The sequence below is a fragment of the Pantherophis guttatus genome, chromosome 16, assembly GCF_059756535.1.
Source record: "Pantherophis guttatus breed Tessera chromosome 16, ASM5975653v1, whole genome shotgun sequence".
Classification (NCBI taxonomy): domain Eukaryota; kingdom Metazoa; phylum Chordata; class Lepidosauria; order Squamata; family Colubridae; genus Pantherophis; species Pantherophis guttatus.
In genome coordinates, this window is record NC_142078.1 from 8178321 (window position 1) to 8201909 (window position 23589).

The 23589-nt window shown below is 44.3% G+C and overlaps 1 protein-coding gene across 4 annotated transcripts in view; it reads left to right on the forward strand.

Annotated features, from left to right (window-relative positions):
* Positions 1-23589, forward strand: part of ASTN2 (astrotactin 2) — a 433657-nt gene that overhangs the window by 58431 nt on the left and 351637 nt on the right. Inside the window, exon 1 of one of the 4 annotated variants that reach the window (XM_087880007.1) lies at positions 20995-21213. The exons of 2 other annotated variants lie outside the window; for them this stretch is intronic. The gene's annotated coding sequence lies outside the window, so the exon portion shown is untranslated. Of the gene's footprint in view, positions 1-20994; positions 21214-23589 lie in introns of those variants that run through there. One more of the 4 variants, XM_087880009.1, reaches the window with a different exon arrangement.

The window sequence follows — 23589 nt, forward strand, 5'->3', positions numbered from 1 at the left end:
GATACTGCAAAATCTCCATTCCCACCCCACTCCAGGGGAAGGATACTGCAAAATCTCCATTCTCTCCCCATTCCTGGGGGAAGGATATTGTAAAATCTCCATTCCCACTCCAGGGGAAGGATACTGCACAATTTCCATTCCCACCCCACTCCAGGGGAAGGATATTGCAAATTCTGCATTCCCACCCCATTCCAGGGGAAGGATACTGCAAAATCTCCATTCCCTCCCCACTCCAGGGGAAGGATACTGCAAAATCCCCATTCCCAACCCACTCCAGGGGAAGGATACTGCAAAATCCCCATTCCCTCCCCACTCTGGGGCCAGCCAGAGGTGGTATTTGCCGGTTCTTTGAACTACTCAAAATTTCCGCTACCGGTTCTCCAGAACCTGTCAGAACCTGCTGGATTTCACCCCTGGTTCATAGGGTTTTTTTTAGGGAAGAGCGCATAATAAAAGGGGTTGTTGAGTTTGCAGGAACTTGACTGTGCCTGTGTGTGCCTTCAGTGGAGACTTTGTGGAGACCAGTTGCTTTAAAAAAAAAGAAAAAGAAAAAAGAAAATAGGTGATGCTAAAATTGACATAGACAGCCCATTACTTGTGGAAATGATTTCATCCCATTTAGATATAAATATTTCAATTAAACTCAAGTGAATCAATTACCTTCGAAAGCATCCGAGAAACAAAATTTGCCAGATTTCTAATGGGGATAAAAATGAGAAAGAGAACAAAGAGAATCCATGTGTTGAAAATATTTCTAAGTAGCCGTAGGGTGTAATATTTCCCAAACTGGCTGATATAGGGAGAAAAAAAAAATAATGTTTATAGCAAAAATTTAATTAAACAAGCGTAACCAGAATTGTTTTTGGTTTCTGGAGAATTCGTTTCCCCGATAACCGGTAGCAATTCTCCAAAATGCTATAATGGAGATCGGTTCCAATTTGAATCTTGATAGGAGAAATGGATTCGTGTAAAAGGTCTTGAGAGCTTCCTCCAAATCTGGCCAGGAAACCACAGATGAAACAAGGAAGGAGCTACAGAAGAGACATTCTTCATTGAACCAAATTCTCTCTCTGTTTATAGTATAAAATGCAAAATATACGAAAACAAATAGTAAGAAAAATAGGGAAGGGAAGAGTGCAGAAAAGAAGGGGAAAGGGGGAAAAAAGGCATTGACTTCTGACTCCCTTCGGTACAGTAGAATAAGATAATAAGGTCCAACCTCAACTGTTTTACTTTTACATAGTAGTATAAATAAGGGGATGTGGTGGCTCAGTGGCTAAGAAGCTAAATTTGTCAACCAGAAAGGTTGGCAGTTCAGCGGTTCGAATCCCTAGTGTAATGGGGTGAGCTCCCGTGACTTGTCCCAGCTTCTGCCAACTAGCAATTCGAAAGCATGTAAAAATTGCAAGTAGAAAAATAGGGACCACCTTTGGTGGGAAGGGAACAGCGTTCCGTGCGCCTTTGGCGTTGAGTCATGCCGGCCACATGACCACGGAGACGTCTTTGGACAGCGCTGGCTCTTCAGCTTTGAAACGGAGATGAGTACCGCCCCCTAGAGTCAGGAACGACTAGCACGTATGTGCGAGGGGAACCTTTACTTTTACCTTATTCCAATTATTATTACTGCTACTACCTTGTTTTCCCCTAAAATAAGACATCCCCTGATAATAAGCCCAATTGGGCTTTTGAGCGCATGGCAACAAGGACAAGCACTTATTTCAGGGTTCAAAAAAATTTAACACAGGGTCTCAAAAAAAAAAAAAAAAATTAACACAGGGTCTTATTTTCGGGAAAACACGGTATCTATCTGTCTGTCTGTCTGTCTGTCTGTCTGTCTGTCTGTCTATATCATCTCTCTATCTCTCTATCCATCCATCCATCCATCCGTCTACTGGTATCTACCCTGTTTCCCCCAAAATAAGACACCCCCTGATAATAAGCCCAATCAGACTTTTGAGCGCATGGCAATAAGGCCAAGCACTTATTTCAAGATTCAAAAAAAAATATAAGACAGGGTCTTATTTTCGGGGAAACACGGGTATTAGTATTATTGCTGGCATATTCTTTCATGGGGAAGGGTGTTAGATGTCTTTTATCTTGGCAGTTTCCTGTTTTAAAGATTTACAATGCCAGTTGGCTGCTCTTACCAAGAGCCTGGACTAACAATTTTTTTATTTTTATTTTTTTTGTAAAGCTTTGTAATGAATTAGACATTTTGGCCTCAAGTTACAGATGTTCTAGTTGTCTGTTTTGGTTAAAACGGACACCCTGGGATTCTTTAGGCTAAGTAGTAATTGGCATCACACTTCTTCCATAATGAATGGGTAGTGTCCAAAGAAAATGCTGTTTACTCCAACCAATAGTGGACAAAAGACAATTTATAATTATGGTCCTAGAAGCCAAAAAGCGCAGCTCTCTTGTGTGAGTAAAAACGAAGTTACAATCTTGGGCACAAACAAATGCCGCGTTTGCTACACATTGTATTAGACGTTATTGTTTAATTCTGCATTGGGATGACGACGAGTGCGTGTATCTTGCCTTGTAGGATTTCAAAAGGTCTGGACTGTTGCATTAAGACTCCTGTAAACAATAATACGTTAACACTTTCAGCTACTTGGGGACAGAAACGTACAGTATTTTCTAAGCGTTCCAGCCTGGAACACTAAAAAAAAAAAATGCACAAAAGGTCATTTGAGTTAACATGATATTCTTGGGAACAAGGACTCAGCAGTGTTCTGCAGAAAACATGTGTACCCAGCAGTGAGTAGAGAACTGCACTGCTTTCAATGAGATCTTTCAGTGCTTTCTCTGACTCCTTTTCTGGACTGAGGAAGAAAGCTTTTATCTTCAATATCCGTCTTAAAGGTAAAGGTTCCCCTCACATATCTGTGCTAGTCGTTCCCAACTCTAGGGGGCGGTGCTCATCTCCGTTTCAAAGACGAAGAGCCAGCGCTGTTCGAAGACGTCTCCGTGGTCATATGGCCAGCATGACTCAATGCCAAAGGTGCACGGAACGCTGTTACCTTCCCACCAAAGGTGGTCCCTATTTTTCTACTTGTATTTTTACCTGCTTTTGAATGGCTAGATTGGCAGAAGCCGGGACAAGTCACGGGAGCTCACCCCGTTACGCGGCACTAGGGATTCGAACCGCTGAACTGCCGACCTTTCGATTGACAAGCTCAGCATCTTAGCCGCTGAGTCACTGTGTCCCTATCTGTCTTAGCTTCCCCTAAGTTTCAGAAATACTCTGGTTTTTATCGAATACCCTTCAACAATCAAAAGTTATCTTTCAGCAGGAATGGAGCTATGGGGATAGCACAGCTGGCCAACCCATGGAAGATGCAAGCTATTAAGTCAAGAATCAATGGGCTTAAGATTTGAATAATAAATGCCTTTTCTTGTTCTTAGATAGCAGGGTGGAATCAATGTGTAGACGCTTAGAGTAGTAAATGTCGTGTTCTTAGATAGCAGGGTGGGTAATCCTGAAATAAAAGAGGGGAGAGAAGAGGTGGAAATCTCTGCTGATGGGCCACAACAGAAGCCTAGACAAAAACGTGGGAGATAATCTACATTCTTTTTGTCCATTTGTACATGTGAGCCCAAAAGGGGCTCAGTAACTAAGATGCTGAGCTTGTCGATCAAAAGGTCGGCAGTTCGGCAGTTCGAATCCCCAGTGCCGCATAACGGGGTGAGCTCCCGTTCCTTGTCCCAGCTTCTGCCAACCTAGCAGTTCGAAAGCAGGTAAAAAATGCAAGTAGAAAAATAGGGACCACCTTTGGTGGGAAGGTAACAGTGTTCCGTGCGCCTTTGGCATTGAGTCCTGCTGTCCACATGACCACGGAGACGTCTTCGGACAGCGCTGGCTCTTCGGCTTTGAAACGGAGACGAGCACCGCCCCCTAGAGTCGGGAACGACTAGCACATAGGTGCAAGGGGAACCTTTACTTTTTACCTTTACTTTAACATGTGAGCCCATATGGTTTTATATTTATGTGCACATTACAAATGGAATAAGGGTGGGGGGAAATAACCCTAACTCTCAAAGAAGAAGAAGAAAAGAAACGATTGTGGCTTATAGACAGTGTATTGATAATCCCTTCTCAATTCAGGAAAATCAAATCCATTTGTCAGCAAATGGAAGTTTCGTGCTACTACTTGGTGCAATTGTTGTAACATTTTGAAGAGAGAGAGGAGAGAGAGATTGATTTGTGGTTTTCTTGCAGACATTTCATTACCCAACTAGGTAACATCATCAGTGCAAAAAGAGGAGGAGTTGTTGTTTCCTGATTGCTTATTTGTACCCGATGACTATCATTAAGTGTTGTACCTTATGATTCTTAACGAATGTATCTTTTCTTTTTATGTACACTGAGAGCACATGCACCAAAGACAAATTCCTTGTGTGTGTCCAATCACACTTGGCCAATAAAGAATTCTATTCTATTCTATTCTATTCTATTCTATTCTATTCTATTCTATTCTATTCTATTCTATTCTATTCTATTCTATTCTATTCTATTCTATCTATATCATTTGGATGCTTAAAAATGCATCCTTTCTCTCTCCCCCCCCCACTAACAAGCAGGGCAGAGGTGTGGCTGTATACCAGATCCATGTAAATCTAACATCAGGAGAGAGAGAGAGAGAGAGAGAGAGAGAGAGAGAGAGAGAATTCCCCAAGGGCAAGCGGCTGATTAAATCTAGATGGATTTTAATGCTCCCTTCTGTGAAATCCAGAAACAAAGGTTGGCTCTGCTTTTGTTTAGAAAGCAAATCAGGATGACAAGCCAGACGTGGGTATCAGCTTGGGATTTGGCACGATGATGAAGGAGATAAGAACTCCGGTGGCATCAAATTTATGTTCCGAGGACGTAGAGGTGGAGTTAGACAGAGCCAGTTCCTTATCTCTCCAACAGCTTTCCTCTTCATTTCCTTAGAGATAGGGGTGGGTGGGGGGGCTCTCTGTGCACACACTCGGTTGATAATTTAGAAAGATAAACCAGAATTCTGGCTGGGAGGGAGGAGGAGAAAACAAACTTTCCCAATAAACCTCTTTTTCTCTTTATGTGGCAGATATAGCCAAGAGATGCTCTCTCGAATGTATTGCTTTAACAGAATAATAGAGCTGGAAGGGACTTTGTAGGCCATCTAGTCCAACCCCTGCCCCCCACCCAAGCAGGAGACCCTACATGATTTCTGACAGATGGCAGTCCAGTCTCTTCTTGAAAGTTTCCAGAAATGAAGCTCCCACAACTTCTGAAGGCAACTTCTGTTCCATCGGTCGATTGTTCTCACTGTCAAGAAATTTCTCTTTATTTCTAGGTTGAATCTCTCCTTGATCGGTTTCCATCCGTTATTCCTTGTCTGGCCTTCAGGTGCTTTGGAAAATAAGTTGACCCCACTCTTCTCTGTGGCAGCCCCTCAAGACTGCTATCCTGTCTCCCCTGGTCCTTCTCTTCACTAGACTACCCATGCCCAGTTCCTGCAACCGTTCATCGTATGTTTTAGCCTCCAGCCCCCTGATAATCTTGCTTGCTCTTCTCTGCACTCTTTCTAGAGTCTCCACATCTTTTTTATTAGATGCAGTATTCTAGGTGTGGCCTTACTAAGGCTTTATAGAGTGGTATTAGTACCTTCCACGCACTTGATCGAATCCCTCTGTAAATGCAGTTTAGGATTGCATCGGCTTTTTTGGCTGCCGCTGCACACTCTTAACCCATATTTAATTGGTTGTCCACTAAGACTCCAAGCTGCCTCTCACAAGTTACTACTGTAAAGCTTTGCTCCAGCTTTGCAAAGGAGACCCTTTTAACAAAAAAGGCAATTGGAAACTGTCAGGGATGTCTTTCCATTTGCAGTTAACTATGCCTGGAATGCTGACTTTCATTACAACTGGCTCTGTTCTCTTTTGAAAACCTCCAGTTCAACCCACTGATACAGGTAGTCCTCGACTTACGACCACAATTGACCCCAGAATTTATATTCCTTGCAGACAGCTGGCCATTTGCAATCTTTTAGAGAGTCATTGAGGCCACTTGGAGGTTTATCTGTGTCCTCTAAAATAATGCAAATGACCAGCTGTCTGTAAGGAATATAAAGTTTTCCATTCTCCACCATCCAATCAGAGCTGGAGAATGAGAAGCGAAATGTCTTCAAGGAAAAAGCAAGGAAGTCCAGTGGCCTCCTGAAAAAGCACCTTTGGGACAACCAGGACCTGGAGGGACTGAGAATTTCCATACTTCTAGGTGAGAAGAGAGAACTCCTTGGAGAAAACCCTCATGTTGGGAAAGATGGAAGGCAGAAGGAGAAGGGGACGGCAGAGGATGAGATGGTTAGACAGTGTCATCAATGAACATGAATTTGGGCAAAGCCTGAGAGACTCGGACAGTGAGGAGGTTGGGGAGAAACATGGGCCAGTCCCGGAGTCTGGGGAAGGCTCCGATGAGGGCTCTGCATCTGAGGCAGAGATGGGGCCAGGGCCCTCAAACAGTTATCAACTACCTTCGGAGTCAGAGATCAGTGGGGCAGAAGAATAGCTGGAGCCTGTTCCCGATGTGTGCAGGCGCAGAGCTGTCAGGAGAAGGGAACAGTTAAAGAACACAGGTTGACTTGGGAGTAAAAGCACAAGGGCCCCTCCCATAGGGAATAAATAGGAGCAAAAGGGGAGTGGTGTTTGCAGGAGACAATTAGTTCATTTATTGGTGTGAAGATTTGCTTAGCTGAGTTGGTGCCTCACAGAGACTCCTTGCCACATATGTCACTGTACAACATTGCGCCTGGAAGCTATCGGTCTAGCAACTCTCCAAGGTCTGCTAAGGTCTGTGGTTGCAATTCACCCTTGAAAGACTGTTTGCCAGTACTTTGCTTAGAAATTCACATTAGCCAAATAAAAAGGGATTTTTGTCGGGAAAGGAGTCTGTTTCATGATTTTGTGAAGCCTAGGTCAGAACACAGTGGACAGGAGGGCCTTGTGTGCTGTGGCCCATGGGGTCATGGAGAGTCGGACACAACTTAGTGACTGAACGACTCTTAAGGACTCTGTTTGGTCTTTTAGTCTGATGCACCTGGTGACCATCTCAAGATCTTTTCCAGCCTTAAATTTCACATCCCTTTTAGCTGAGCGGCGTCGGCCTCGAGACACAGCGTCACAACTAAAATGGCTTTTATTTGCCTTGTTGAGTAAGAGGGATGGCAGAAAGCTTTCGGAAGGAAGCAAGAGGAGATATCTCCAAGGGTCAGTTCAGGGGTGTGTGGGATTCAGCCGGTTCGGACCGATTCGGGCGAACCAGAGGTTAATTTTAATCTGGTTCGCCGAACTCGTAGTGGCAAGGACTGGCTGACCCCACCCACCCCACCCGCCCCTCCTAGTAGTCTCCACGCAGCCCATTTTGGATGCCAGGTAAGTGCAGGTCCTGCGCGGAGGCTCTGGGAGGGTGAAAAATGGGCCTACCAGAAGTACCGTTTCTGGCCTCTGGAGGGCCTCTGGAGCTCAGAGGAAGCCGTTTTCACCCTCCTGGAGGCTCGAGAAAAGCCTCCAGAGTCTGGGGAGGGTGAAAACAACCTCCCCTCAGTGGTGCAGGAGGCCGAGTAGGCCACGTCAACCATGGCCACGCCCATCCAGCAACCAGACAGAGAACTGGTTGCTAAAATTTCTGAATCCCACCCCTGGGCCAGTTGGTCAGTGGCATGTGATTTCCCGAGCAACCTGCCTCAAGGGAAGGTGGAGTTTAAGAGGTGGAAGCAGAGAAGGATGCTCATTGCAACTTTATGGCTAGATGTCGCGTCCATCTTTAAAGAATGCATTTCTCTGTTGGTTGGAGAATGAATTCAACGGCCTCCTTCCTGCGTTCATCTTTGCAAAGGTGGGCTTATTGTCAGGGCACGTAGGTAAAATGTGTGCAAAGCTTGCCTCTTGGAAAAATAAACATTGCATTGACAATGGGGCTGAAAACCTGCTAAGCTGTGTGGTATTTTTTTTTTTTTTCTTATTTGTCGGCAGAATAACTCATGGCTTGCTCATTTCCCCCAACCTGGTGGTGTTTGTATTACTCTGTTGTTTGTTATGAAGATTTCTGGGGCTGTTTGCTTGAGTTATGGAAACAGACAGGCCTTGGAACAGCTGTGTTAGTAATAATAATACTGGTTTAGCTATGCTTCGAACTGTCTCTTTTGCTCGCTCGCTCGCTCGCTGGGTGGCTGCATTTTCTAAAATCTCTCTGTCGGTTTTCTTTTTCTTTTTTCCCTCTCGGTAACATTCCCATGGTTTATGGCTCTGCTTCTTCTCCCTATTCTTCTTCTTCTTCTTCTTTTTTTTTTCATCTCGAGATCCCAATTTCCGTTTCTGAAAATTAGATCAAAGGAGTAGAATCCGTTCGAAACGGTTTAAAAGAAACGTCATGCAACGGAAGAAAAATCAGCCTTGGAACCCGGCTGAATTTGCTTCTGAGCTTTTACTGGTTCTTGTTAGACTTGGCTAGCTCGGCTTCCTGACATTTCTGCTTCTTTTCGTTCTGGAACTTTGTCCAGGAATCTGACACTTCTTTTGGAGATTTCACTTTGGCTTTGAACAAACTTGTTTTGTGGTCCTTTGGATGTCTGGAGTATGGCGCTTATAGTCCTGGAAACCGCGATTCATAGGAGACCAACCTGCATGGCTGAGCGTGGAGTATGCTTTGTTCTGAAATTCAAATATATCAAGAGGCAGACAAGTTCTCCTGGAGTCTTACGTTTATCCGGAATAACAGAGTTGGAAGGGACCTTGGAGGTCTTCTAGTCCAACCCCCTGCTTAGGCAGGAAACCCTACACCACTTCGAAGTGACAACAGCAAAAGTGACTTATTGTTGTTTTTCACACTTATGACCACTGCGGCATCCCCAAGGTCACGTGATCTCAAAATTCAGTCGCTTGGCAACCGACTTATGATGGTCACAGTGCCCCAGGCTCACGTTTGGCGACTTTCTGACCAGCAAAGTCCAACGGGGTTAAGCCGAGTTCACTTAACAACCGTGGGATTAATTTAACAACTGCCGTGATTCGCTGAATAAGTGCGGCTAGAAAGGTCACAACATGGGACAAAATTCTCTTCTCTCGATTGGCAACAGAAATGTTGGGCTCAACTAGAGCCTTGATAGTACAGTGGTTTAGTGCACCCTGTCATTAACACAGCTGCCTGCAATTTCTGCTGGTTCGAATCTCGCCAAGGCTCAAGGTTGACTCAGCCTTCCATCCTTTCTAAGGTAGGTGAAATGAGGACCCAGTTTGTGGGGGCAATAAGCTGACTTTGTATAAAATATACAAGAGAATGAAGGCTATTGCTTAACGCATTGTAAGCCGCCCTGAGTCTCCGGAGAAGGGCGGCATATAAATCAAATAAAAAAAAAAAATGTGGTTGTAAGTTGTAAGTTGTAAGGTTGTAAGGTAAGGACTATCTGTATTCTTCTATATCTAGAGACAGAATCTTGACAGACTAAAGCAATTAATGTCCGGGTTCCAAGCAACACCCCCAATGAAAGAAAACTCCGAGGCTTGAGCTTCCTCAAAGTTCCATTTTATTAGCGTTGTCATATTGGCACATCTGGGAAAACCCGAATCTGAAAGCTTCCAGGTTTTCTCCACCCAAAGGAAAGTCCAGCACCCAGATGTCCATCACATGGTCCAATCAAAGCACCGTCCCAACTGGAGATGCCTCCCAGTTCCAGCCGTCCAGGTGCAGGGCAAGATGTCCTTGACTCTCTGAGAAAGGAATGTTATTTTGATTACATATCACCCTGGCTCCATACAATCCCTCCCTCCCAGTTTCCCACAGTAGTAAATGTGGCAGGCCTGAAGATCCAATGAAAAAGATGGCTTCCAGGCCTGACAGGCTGCCCCCCAGGTCAGAAAAGCGTGTCCTGAAATGAGAGTAAAGATGGCTTCCAGGCCTGGCAATTATTTTCCTAACCATAATTATACTCGGGGAAAACCATTGAATGTCTGACGGTCCATTTGACCATGATAGAAATTGAGAGTGAAACCCCACGAATGTCGGAATGGAGAATCTCTTGTGTGTTTTTACCTCATGGCTCAGACTTTACGGAAGAGGGTTCAATCCCCACACCTCCCCGCTGTCCCGTTTCTCCTTATGAAAGCAGAAATTGTAGAGGGAAGTGATCCAAAGGTAGTTGATTTAAAACCTGGGTTATTAGCAGAAAAGTAGCGTTCTGCTCTTAGAATTATGGAATTTTGCAGCTGCACAGTTACCAAAGAGAATTCTATAGAGCTTTGCATTCGTATTAAAGAATTGGCTTGCTATTTTCTCTTGCTTTTATGGGGAGCTGATTGGGTTACGTTTGGAGTGGAAATTGAAGGGGTTCCCATGAGATTCTTCCGAGGGTTTCCCCCACCCCAAACTTGCATTTCAGCATTTGGGGGTTGGGGGGAATGGCGTTTGCAACAGGAAGGCCATTCTGAGGCTGTTTCATATTCATTATTGTGCTAGTGGCATATTTTGTCATGCTTGCAGCTGATCTCTTGAAAGCAATTGGCTTTACCAGGGAGTTTGCAGACAGGGAGCAATAGCTGGTCTTTATTGCTCGTCTTTTGCTTCTGGTGCTTTGAGTGATGGGGTCACTAAACATCAAAATTGCATTTGAGGATGTAGCAGCTGCCAGTCAATATTGAACTGGATAAGCTATGCTGCGCTAAGATCCTTCTCCTCCTCCTCCTTCTCCATCTCCTTCTGTGTCTCCTCCTTCTCCTTGTCTTTCTCCTTCACCTCCTCCTTCTTCTTCTTCATCTCCATCTCCTTCTGCATCTTCTTGTCTTTCTCCTCCTCCTCCTCCTCCTCCGCCATCTCCATCTCCTTCTATGTCTCCTTGTCTTGTCCTTCTCCTTCTTCATCTCCTTGTCTCCCTCTTGCTCCTTGTCTTTCTCCTTCTCCTCCTCTCCTTCTCCATCTCCTTCTGTGTCTCCTCCTTCTCCTTGTCTTTCTCCTTCACCACCTCCTTCTTCTTCTTCATCTCCATCTCCTTCTGCATCTTCTTGTCTTTCTCCTCCTCCTCCTCCTCCTCCTCCTCCTCCTCCTCCTCCTCCGCCATCTCCATCTCCTTCTATGTCTCCTTGTCTTGTCCTTTTCCTTCTTCATCTCCTTGTCTCCCTCTTGCTCCTTGTCTTTCTCCTTCTCCTCCTCTCCTTCTCCATCTCCTTCTGTGTCTCCTCCTTCTCCTTGTCTTTCTCCTTCACCACCTCCTTCTTCTTCTTCATCTCCATCTCCTTCTGCATCTTCTTGTCTTTCTCCTCCTCCTCCTCCTCCTCTGCCATCTCCATCTCCTTCTATGTCTCCTTGTCTTGTCCTTCTCCTTCTTCATCTCCTTGTCTCCCCCTTGCTCCTGGTCTTTCTCCTTCTCCTCCTCTCCTTCTCTATCTCCTTCTGTGTCTCCTCCTTCTCCTTGTCTTTCTCCTTCACCACCTCCTTCTTCTTCATCATCTCCATCTCCTTCTGCATCTTCTTGTCTTTCTCCTCCTCCTCCTCCTCCTCCGCCATCTCCATCTCCTTCTATGTCTCTTTGTCTTGTCCTTCTCCTTCTCCTTGTCTCTCTCTTCTCCTTGTCTTTCTCCTTCTCCTTCTGCATCTCCTTGTCTTGTCCTTGTCCTTTTCCTTGTCCTTCTCTTGCTCCTTGCCTTTCTCCTTCTCCTTCTGCATCTCCTTGTCTTGTCCTTGTCCTTTTCCTTCTGCATCTCCTTGTCCTTCTCCTTGTCTCTCTCTTGCTCCTTGTCTTTCTCCTTCTCCTCCTCTCCTTCTCCTTCTGTGTCTCCTTGTCCTTCTCCTTGTCCTTCTCTTGCTCTTTTTCTTTCTCCTTCTCCTTCTGCATCTCCTTGTCCTTCTCCTTGTCTCTCTCTTGCTCCTTGTCTTTCTCCTTCTCCTCCTCTCCTTCTTCTTCACCTTCTGCATCTCCTTGTCCTGGTCTTTCTCCTTCTCCTTCCTTTTCCTTCTCCCTGTCCTTCTCCTTGTCTTTCTCCTTCTCCTTGTCTTTCTCCTCCTCCTCCTCCTCCTCCTCCTCCTCCTCCTCCTCCTCCTCCTCCTCCTCCTCCTCCTCCTCCTCCTCCTCCTCCTCCTCCTCCTCCTCCTTTCAGCCTCCTGTGAATTGAAGTTAATGCTCTAATCACATTCCTTTAGGCAGGATTGTGCTCCCAGCAACAAAATTGTTAGGAGAAAAAGATGAAAAAAAAAAAAGAGAGAAAGAACATTTTGCTTCCTGCATTGAACTACGATAATTCATTTCATTTCTCTTTCCAAACACAATCCTCTCCCAACTCTGGCTGTCACATTCTGGCTCTTCTTTTTTTTTTTTCCTTCTAATTTTATGACTGCAACATGCTCAATCCTGGATATTTACCATCTTGATTTGGCTCCTTTGCCTGTATCCAAAACATTTCTGCCAAAACGATTCTCATTTATTGATGTCTCACATTTCTGGCTGCAGAGCGCCACGTCCCCCGAGTAGCTGACAATTAAAAATTAAAACAGATCACTCTACAGATAAAGCCATGCAAGCATAAACTGTAACAAGACCGACATTGCTAACATGCAGCAGTTTACGGAACATGGTGGTTTCTCCGACTTCGATAAATACCTGAATACATTAATGTCTAGATGGAAAGCTATGCAAATGAGGAGGCTTCTACAACTGAGTGCAACTATTAGAAAGAGAGTTCTTGGGTTGTGAGGATGGATTGATGCACATGGTTGGAACTCTCCGGTATGCGGCACGAGTGACTTGAGGTTTTGCTCCTCTAACCGTGGTTGTCCGCAGGCGTGGGCTTCAAAAATTTTAGCAAGGGGTTCTCTACCTGGTTGCTGGGTGGGCATGGCCATGGTGGGCGTGGCCTAGTTGGCCTCCTGCACCACGGCGGGGGGGGGGGAGGGAGGTATTTTTGCCCTCCAGGGCTCTAGAGGCTTTTCTCAAGTCTCCGGGAAGGCGAAAAAGGCCTCCCCAGGCTCCAGAGGCCCTCTAGAGGCAGAAACTGGCCCATTACCAGCTTTCCAGAACTTCCGGTAGCCCTGTTTTTTGCCCTCCCCTCTGCTCGCACCCTGCACTTATGTGCATCCAAAACAGACTGCGTGGGGACTCCTTGGAGAGGTGGGGTGGGTGGGGCGGGGCCAATCAGGAGTGGGATTTGGGGGATCTCTGAACTGCACAGAATCTTAGCTAGAGGTTCTCCCGAACCCCTGCGAACTCCCAGCAACCCACCCCTGATTGTCTGATGCAAGAAATCATGGAGCCACTCTAAGACAAGCCTACCCCATTGCCGTTATAGAGGACAGCCTTGTTGAGTTTCTGGTAGGTCAAAATCAGAAGTGTAGGACTAGCAAATGCTATTCTAAAATAGAATCTTTTTCTGATCTTCAAACTCACTTCATCAGGTCTTTATGCTCATAACTGTTGGTCCGCTCTGAGCTTGGTGGTTTTCTTGGGAGACGTTTCACTACCCAACTAGGTAGCATCATCAGCACGAGAAGGTAGTAGGGATTGCGGAGAGGAGGAGGAGGAGGTAACCACTTGGCAACATTATCAGGGCTAGTAGGGAACAGGGATTGCTCTTATTTTTATATACTAGCGGCTTGCCCTGTCGGTGGGAGTGTTCTTGGCAGTTCCTTGATTAGGTTGTTGTTTCCTGTTAGGTTATTTCTCCTGATAGTTCCTTGACTTGGTGTTAAATCTTGATGTTAATCTCTGCTCATATGGGTGTTGAGCCGTGGTGGTGCAGTGGTGAGAATGCAGTATTGCAGGTTAATTCTGCCGACTGCCAACAGTTCAATCTTGACCAGCACAAGGTGGACTCAGCCTTCCATCATTCCGAGGTTGGTAAAATTAGGATCCAGATGGTTGGGGGCAAGAGGCTGACTCTGTAAACCGCTTAGAGAGAGCTGTAAAGCACCATGAAGCAGTATATAAGTTATTCTGTTCTGTCTGTTCTGTTCTGTTCTGTTCTGTTCTGTTCTGCTCTGTTATTCTATTCTATTCTATTCTATTCTATTCTATTCTATTCTATTCTATTCTATTCTATTCTATTCTATTCTATTCTATTCCATTCCATTCCATTCCATTCCATTCCATTCCATTCCATTCCATTCCATTCCATCCCATCCCATCCCATCCCTATCCCTATCCCTATCCCTATCCCTATCCCTATCCCTATCCCTATCCCTATCCCTATCCCTACTCTGCCATGCTGGTATAGTGGCTGGAATTCAGTATTGCAGGCTAACTCTGCCAATTGTCAGCAGTTCGATCCTGACTAGCTCCAGATTGACTCAGGTTTCCGTCCTTCCAAGATGGATAAAATGAGGGGCCCAGATTGTTTGGGGGCCGGATGCTGACTCTGTAAACCGCTTAGAGGATAAGGGTTAGGGTTAGGGTTAACCTACTGAGGCAGCATTTAACATCCAGCTGCCTGCAATTACTGCGAGTTCAATTCTCACCAGGCTCAAGGTCGACTCAGCCTTTCATCCTTTCTAAGGTGGGTAAACTGAGGACCCAGTTTGTGGGGGCAATAAACTGACTTTGTATAAATATACAAAAGTATGAAGGCTATTGCTTAACGCACTGTAAGCCGCCCTGAGTCTCCGGAGAAGGGCGACATATAAATCAAAAAAATAAAATAATAAATAGAGAGGGCTGCAAAGTAGCATATAAGTACTATTGCTATTGATTGCGGGTGAGACAAGGCGTTTCGAAGGTTGACTTTGCTCTCGAATCTGCTCCCAAGTGACCACTATAATCTGATCTACCTTAATAGTCATGTATCCCCCCTGCCTCAGTTTTTCTACGGCGGGGTTCGGTAGGTGATACCACTTCTTGTAAAGTCGTTTCCAATTGCTGTGATCTAAGCATGTTAAACACATGGCTGTGTGATTTTACATCCCTCTCTCTCCCGGTATGTGTTTTTTTTAGATCTCTTAGTACAGATGTTCGTGATTTGTACATGTTGTTTTCGACTCCTCCTGAGTCTTGAAATTACCGCAAGCTCATTCAAAGGGGTTTCCCCCTCCCCTTTCTGGTCCTCGACAATTTCTCCCTGTTTGAGACCAACAGGCCCTGTTGATTTCTCTTTCTGCTGCTGTTGCCTATTTATTTTTATTATTTTTTTTTCACTCTAATTAGCCTGCTATGAGTGAAATGTCATTTTCTTTTTCTCCAGACCTGTTTCTCTTTCATTTCAAGTAACTGCCTGGCAATCAGAACCCCCCTTCAGGTTTTCCAATAGGAAAATATGACCTTCAGATGTCTTCTTCTTTTTTCATCAAAGCGCCAGCAAATCTCAAAATTAACTGGGCGAGGCCAGATGTTTAACAGAAATATATTTAGACCAGAATGGCGGAGGTTTACAGTTCTGTTCAGCTGTTTATTTGGATAAAATGATTAGAAGGATGCAAACCATCATCTTGGAGATTATTCAATATTTTTCTTAACGATGTTGATTCGATCATCTTTTAATTTTCTCTTGATGACTTTTTCAATTAAAGTTTGGATTGGTTATATAGCTGCATCGGCGCAGAGATCCTCAAACATTCAAGACTGATGCCCCTATGCGGAAACATAGATGCCCATATTGTAGATACAATCACTCATAAGCACACCGAGAATAGGGTAGTCCCACAACCCTTCTTTCTCCATCCCATTTCCTAGCCCCATAATGCAGGGGTGGGTTCTACTTACCATTACATCGTGCCCACATGTGCCCACGTGCACCTTTGATGACGTCTGGGTCAGTGGGCGGAGCCTCCTGCCAGTTTTACTACCAGTTCTTGCGAACCGTCCAAAGACATCTCCATGGTCATGTGGCCAACATGACTAAACGCCAAAGGTGCACGGAACGCTGTTACCTTCCCACCAAAGGTGGTCCTTATTTTTCTACTGGCATTTTTGACATGTTTTCGAACTGCTAGGTTGGCAGAAGCTGGGACAAGTCACGGGAGCTCACCCCGTTACGCAGCACTGGGGATTCAAACTGCTGAACTGCCGACCTTTCGATCTACAAGCTCAGCGTCTTAGCCACCAAGCCACCGTGTCCCGTTCCAGTGTTCTGTGCACCCTTGGCATTGAGTCATGCTGGCCACATGACCGCGGAGACGTCTTCGGATAGCGCTGGCTCTTCAGCTTTGAAACGGAGATGAGCACCGCCCCCTAGAGTCGGGAATGACTAGCACACATGTGCAAGGGAAACTTTTACCTTAAACAAAAGTTACTTGGGTATATTTTTATCTCCCTGGTTTTCTTGGCAAAAAGAAAACCAGTTCTCAACAAGATGGCCGGGCGAATTCTCTCTCAAACTTTGTTTTCCTCCACAAGACAAATTTCAAATTCTGCTCCTTGCCTCAAGGTTCTCTGTTGTTGGGTTTTTTTTTTTTGGAATGGTTTCCCAAATTTATCTCGCTCTTTCTCCCTTCTCACCTCCTTCTCCTCCCTCCCTCCCTCCCCCTCCTTCCTTTTCTGTTATTGTCTGGCTTTGAAATTGCATCCTTTGCCCGGGAGGAAATTTTGCTCTTGGAAAAGAGTCAAACTGGAAGAGTTAATTGAAGGGAGGCTCAAAACATCACAAAGCGACTGATCCTATACTTACGGTATCTCAGCGCTCTGCCGGAGGTGTGTGGGTTGAGGTGGCACCTAGGAATATCAGCAAAACACAGCAAGGTTTCCCAACAGCAAGTAATAAATAGAGCTCTTTTTCAGAGCTGGTTGCTTGACGGCTAAATCCCAGAGCGCGCCTTCAGACTTATGGTTGCAAACCATCACTAGAGACTCTTAGATTCTGCTTCCGTGTGTCAGGTTAGAAAACAACCGATTTGAAAGGAGGAACGGAGCAGAAGAAAGTGTGAGAATCAAAGGAGGGCTGGGGGCAGGCAAGGAGGCCTTAATTTTTTTAAAAAAAAATCTTTTAATACAAGACTTTCTGCTAATAATAGTCCTTTTTGAGAGCAAGCAATATGGTACGGTCTTGTCAAGTTTGAAAATGAACGACTGCTTCGGGTATCTGTTGCCACCAGAAAAATAATAACGGAGAATTGGGATCACTGAAATATTTTCTGCCTGCCAGCCTGCCTGCCTTCCTTCCTTAGAGTAGAGTAGAGTAGAGTAGAGTAGAGTAGAATAGAATAGAATAGAATAGAATAGAATAGAATAGAATAGAATAGAATAGAATAGAATAGAATAGAATAGAATAACAGAGTAGGAAGGGACCTTGGAGGTCTTCTAGTCCAATCCCCTGCTTAGGCAGGAGACCCTACACCACTTCAGACAAATGGTTATCCAACATCTTCTTAAAAACTTCCAGTGTTGGAGCATTCACAACTTCTGGTGGCAAGTTGTTCCCCTGATTAATCGTTCTAACTATCAGGAAATTTCTCCTTAGTTCTAGGTTGCTTCTCTCCTTGATGAGTTTCCACCCGTTGCTTCTTGTCCTGCCCTCAGGGGCTTTGGAGAATAGCTTGACTCTCTCTTCTTTGTGGCAGCCCCTGAGATATTGGAAGACTGCTATCATGTCTCCCTTAGTCCTTCTTTTCATTAAACTAGACATACCCAGTTCCTGCAACCGTTCTTTGTTTTATGTTTACCTTCCTTCCTTTCTTCCTTCCTTCCTTCCTTCCTTCCTTCCTTCCTTCCTTCCTCCCTGCCTTCCTGCCTTCCTGCCTTCCTCACTCTGTCATTTCTTCTTCTTCCTCCTCCTCCTCCTCCTCCTCCTCCTCCTCCTCCTCCTCCTCCTCCTCCTCCTCCCCCTCCTCCTCCTCCTCCTCGGATTTACCTGCTGCATGAAACCATAACACGCTTTATTTTATTTATAAGATTCGTTTTTAACCTTCCATCTCGTTTTGACTTTATGATAAGCTTATGCAAAGCAGTTCAACTTCGAAATATCTTGAGCTTGAAAAAGGCGTTTCTTATTCCAAAACAGGGTGTTTTGATACTGTCCAAACCAACCTGGGTCTGTTTTGTCCTTGAAACAATTTGAGTTTCAACATTTCTGCGCAGCATTTGGTTTTTGGATTTATTTATTTTTTTATTCAGCATGGGATGTGTTAGAGCCTCCCTATTATTATTATTTAGCATTATGTGCCAACTAGGACATTATAAGCTGTTTCAACACATAATGTTTTTTTTCCCTCCATTATATGCAAGTACAGCTAACATTACATTATTTTGCGAGATATTGCATCTGCCTTTGTGATACGAATGAAATTGGGCTGTTATTTTCTGCTCCTCAAAGGAAAAGATATTTCAGGCAGAAATTCTCCATTATTATTTTTTTTTTTTTGCCTCTGTTATAGTTTGGGATTAAGGATTCTTTGAAAGAGAGACTTTCTTTGAGAGTGACTCCAGAGTATTGCTGAATTTTGGCCCCTATTTCTTCTGGCTTAGCCTCACATCTCAAATCTCATTCCCTAGAAATGCTGCTGATTTTTGACAATAGGCTTTAGAGCCTTCTCCAGCCAGAATATCATAATAACAGACTTGGAAGGGACTTCGGAGGTCTTCTAGTCCAACCCCCTGCTCAAGCAGGAAAGCCTATACCATTTCAAACAAATGGTTATCCAACATCTTCTTAAAAGCTTCCAGTGTTGGAGCATTTACAACTTCTGGAGGCAAGTAATTCCACTGGTTAATTGTTCCAACTGTCAGGAAAATTCTCCTAAATTCTACATTGCTTCTCTCCTTGATTAGTTTCCATCCATTGCTTCTTGTCCTGCCTTCAGGGGCTTTGGAGAATAGCTTGACTCCCTCTTCTTTGGGGCAGCCCCTGAGATATTGGAAGACTGCTATCATGTCTCCCCTAGTCCTTCTTTTCATTAAACTAGACATACCCAATTCCCACAACCATTCTTTGCATGTTTTATCCTCCAGATCCCAAATCATCTTTGTTGCTTTGTTGCCACCCGTGATGCCCCTACTTCTCACACCGGGAGAGAAAAAAAGTGTTCCTTAAACAATTACCATCCTTGAAGTGGGATCCCCATGATCCTATCAAGATCGTCCTGATTTTTAGCTATATTATCTTGTCCGATGCTATGAAATAATTCCAGAGATAGATATTTCCTGCACGATGGCTATCCAGGGTGCTGAAACCAAAGCCCCATTCGTTAAAGAGGTGATCCCAGCCACTTAGGGATGGGTACATTTGTAGAGCTGGACTTGTTGAAAAGGTGTCACCTTTTGGTGACAATCTATTCTGGTGTGCCTATTGAGTGGAGATTGTGTATCAATTGAGTGGCATTGGTACATCCTTACTTCTGGAGTAGTAACGTCAACAGACAAATTTCTTGTGTGTCCAATCACGCTTGGCCAGTAAAGAATTCTATTCTATTCTATTCTATTCTATTCTATTCTATTCTATTCTATTCTATTCTATTCTATTCCATTCCATTCCATTCCATTCCATTCCATTCCATTCCATTCCATTCCATTCCACTCCACTCCACTCCACTCCACTCCACTCCACTCCACTCCACTCTCTATTCTATTCTATTCTATTCTATTCTATTCTATTCTATTCTATTCTATTCTATTCTATTCTATTCTATTCTATTCTATTCTATTCCATTCCATTCCATTCCATTCCATTCCACTCCACTCCACTCCACTCCACTCCACTCCACTCTCTATTCTATTCTATTCTATTCTATTCTATTCTATTCTATTCTATTCTATTCTATTCTATTCTATTCTATTCCATTCCATTCCATTCCATTCCATTCCATTCCACTCCACTCCACTCCACTCCACTCTCTATTCTATTCTATTCTATTCTATTCTATTCTATTCTATTCTATTCTATTTTATTCTATTCTATTCCATTCCATTCCATTCCATTCCATTCCATTCCACTCCACTCCACTCCACTCCACTCCACTCCACTCCACTCCACTCTCTATTCTATTCTATTCTATTCTATTCTATTCTATTCTATTCTATTCTATTCTATTCTATTCTATTCTATTCTATTCTATTCTATTCTATTCCATTCCATTCCATTCCATTCCATTCCACTCCACTCCACTCCACTCCACTCCACTCCACTCCACTCCACTCTCTATTCTATTCTATTCTATTCTATTCTATTCTATTCTATTCTATTCTATTCTATTCCATTCCATTCCATTCCATTCCATTCCACTCCACTCCACTCCACTCCACTCCACTCCACATTCTGTTCTGTTCTGTTCTGTTCTGTTCTGTTCTGTTCCGTTCCGTTCCGTTCCGTTCCGTTCCACTCCACTCCACTCCACTCCACTCCACTCTATTCTATTCTATTCCATTCCATTCCATTCCATTCCATTCCATTCCATTCCATTCTATAATTTCAATACAATTGTTACTAGAACATATTTATTTAGAAACTCTTCCAGTATTTACACATTTAATTTATTGAGCCCTCTGGGCCCCTAGAAAAATTATCCTTGTGAAGCAACCATATGTCTCTAGCTGGAGCGATGTGAAAATTAAATGAAGAAGGAATTGATTCTGTACTTTTTGTTGACTTCCGATGGTTGCCCTGTTATCTGCTCCCTTCTAACATCCCAAAATTCACACACACTTCATTAAATATCTTTCTTTCTTTACTTGTTCCTCCAGGCAAATATCTCTTGCTTTCTAGCCTAAACCTCCGATTTATGTCTATGCTTTCCTTGCATTTTAGAAGGGGTGTTGTGATCACCACTTTCGTCTTGGTTTCCTCCGGTTGCTCCTCTTAAAAACCCTCCACCTTCCCAAATGAAGCTTCTCCAGGCGGCCCACAGAATCATTAAGGCCGTAAAAAACAATATCATTCCCGCCGTGCCGGAACAACACGAAACGTGCCTGCTGCGTAGAACTTGGAGTTGCAGGGAGCCTCAAAGCTTCAAAGCCGCAGTGCTCTCTAGAGAGCTGGGATTTTTTATGAAGTTAATTTTTTAAGGCTCAGCAGCAAGTCATAACATTTTGCAAACAGAGTACATAAACTCCTCCCTCCTCCCCGTCGGGTGCTCAGGACGGAGTTTTCCCCAGCCGCTGTTTCCCCGAGCTGTTGAACAGATGTGTTATTTATAAAAATCTCTTGGTGGGAAAAAAGTTCCCCCTGAGCCTTGAACATCTGTGGTGGGGTGGCAGAGCGAGCGAGCGAGTGGGAAGCCTGTTACTTTATCTACCAGCTGCACTGCTCTCTATGCACCCAGGACCTGAAGCAGTGATTTCTTCACTCTTGGTAAGGCAGCATGGATATAATTATAAGGAGATGGGCTTGGTTACTATTAGAGAAGGTCCCTCCGAACAAATCAGATCAATAGAGAGATGTTTTTTTTCTTTGGTGAAAGGAATCAAGAACGCCGGGTTTCTCTAAATCCGTGTAAAAATAAAGCAGGTAATCCCAAGAGAAATATCTAAAATATCTGGAAATTGGGGTGTGTGGGGATGTGGAGAGAGAGAGAAAGACAGAAATATTCACTCCCCCACCAATAGAGGTGTGGCGGATTTTAACAAGGAAGGAAGGAAGGAAGGAAGGAAGGAAGGAAGGAAGGAAGGAAGGAAGGAAGGAAGGAAGGAAGGAAGGAAGGAAGGAAAGGAAGGAGGGGTGCATTTTAGCAGGTTCTGGAGAACCGGTAGAGGGAATTTTGAGTAGTTCAGAGAACCGGCAAATACCACCTCTGGTTGCCCCCCCCCCCCGAGTGGGGTGGGAATGGAGATTTTGCAATATCCTTCCCCCAGGAGTGGGGAGGGAATGGGGATTTTGCTGTATCCTTCCCCTGCCATGCCCACCAAGCCACGCCCACCAAGCCACGCCACTCCCACCAAGCCTCACCCACAGAACCGGTAGTAAAAAAAAATGAATTCCACCACAGGAAGGAAGGAAGGAAGGAAGGAAGGAAGGAAGGAAGGAAGGAAGGAAGGAAGGAAGGAAGGAAGGAAAGGGAAGGGAAGGAAGAAGAGGAAGGAGAGGAAGAAGGAGGAGAAAGAGAAGGAGAAGGTGAGGAAAGAAAACAGGGAGGGAGGGAAGAAGAAAAGGGAAGGGAAGGAGAGGAAGAGGGAGAAGGAGAGGAAAGAAAACAGGGAGGGAGGGAAGAAGGAAGGAAGGAAAGAAGGGAGGAGAGGAAGGAAGGGTAAAGGAAGGAGAAGGAGAGAAGTAAACAGGGAAGGAGGGACAAAGGGAGGAAGGGGAAGGAGAAACAAGGGGGAAAAGAAACGTGGAGGGAGGGGAGGAAAGGAAAGTAATGGAAAGGAAAGGAGGAGAAAAGGAAAAGGAAAAGGAAAGAAAAGAAAGGTGAAACACTCTTTGAGATTTTTAATGGGAAATGTTAAACATTTTGAATTAAAAATGCTTCCTGGATTTAGAAGGCTGAGCAAAATAGGGCCCGGGAAGCCATGTAACCATAGCAGCCAGTATATATATATATACACATATATATTATGCCTGATAGCTATTTATTAATTGTTAATCCGATTTATGTCCCCTCCTTTTTTTCCCTCCTTGATAGAGGATTGCACACAGAGGAACCAAGTGTGACTTATTAATCTTAGGCAGATTCAGATCCTTGTTAATCTTTGAAGATTAATCACCTCCTCTCAGCCTCGGCCTGAAGGGCTCGATTTCCACATGTGTGGAAATCTTCTGGAACTTTCCACAGTGGCCATGATGGTTGGGGACTTCTGGGAGGTGAAGTCCACGTGCCTGGAAGCAGAGCATGCTGGGAAATGGTGCTCTAAAACAGAACATCTGAGAGGCACGTTAGGACAGCTAGTCCTCGATTTACAATGGTCCATTCAGTGACCGTTCAAAAGTTACAACGGCACCGAAAAAAGGTGATCTATGACCATCTTTCAAACCGCTGCAGTGTTCCCCAGATTCACATCATCAAAATCCCGACGCTTGGTCGCTGACTCCCATTTATGACAGTCGCAACATCTTGGGGTCACATGATCCCCTTTTGCGATCTTCAGACGAGCAAACTCAATGGGGAAGGAGGATTCACTTAACAACGGTGTCAAGAAAGGTTGTAAGATGGGGAAAATAACTCGCTTAGTGTCTGTTTTGTTTAGTAACAAAATTAATGGAGCTCAGTTGTGGTGCTAAATCGGGGACTACCGTGTTTTCCCGAAAATAAGACCCTGTCTTATATTTTTTGAACACCGAAATTAGCTCTAGGTCTTATTTTCGGGGACGTCTTATTATTTTGGGGCAGGTGGAGCAAGACTTTTGCCGTCTTACCTGATTTCCAACTCTGTCTCCCTAACCCTAACCAGAGAAAATGGTGGGGACCAGCTGTGCAAGCATTTAAATATTTTCGGGGAGGGGTTATTTTCAGGGGGGGTTATTTTAGCACATGCGCTCAAAAGCCCAATTGGGCTTATTATCAGGGGATGTTTTATTTTCGGGGAAACAGGGTTCCTGTTTATCAATGATAAGGGATCTAAAAAAACATTTCATTCTCTTGAATTTTTCTTGTTTTATTCCCAGTGATAGTCAGGAAGCTCATATATAAATATATATGTGTGTGTATGTGGGATGCAACATCTGGTTACTAAATATTCATTACCTCCGAGTACATCAAATTGCATTAGACTTTTCATCACTCCCAAGACTCAC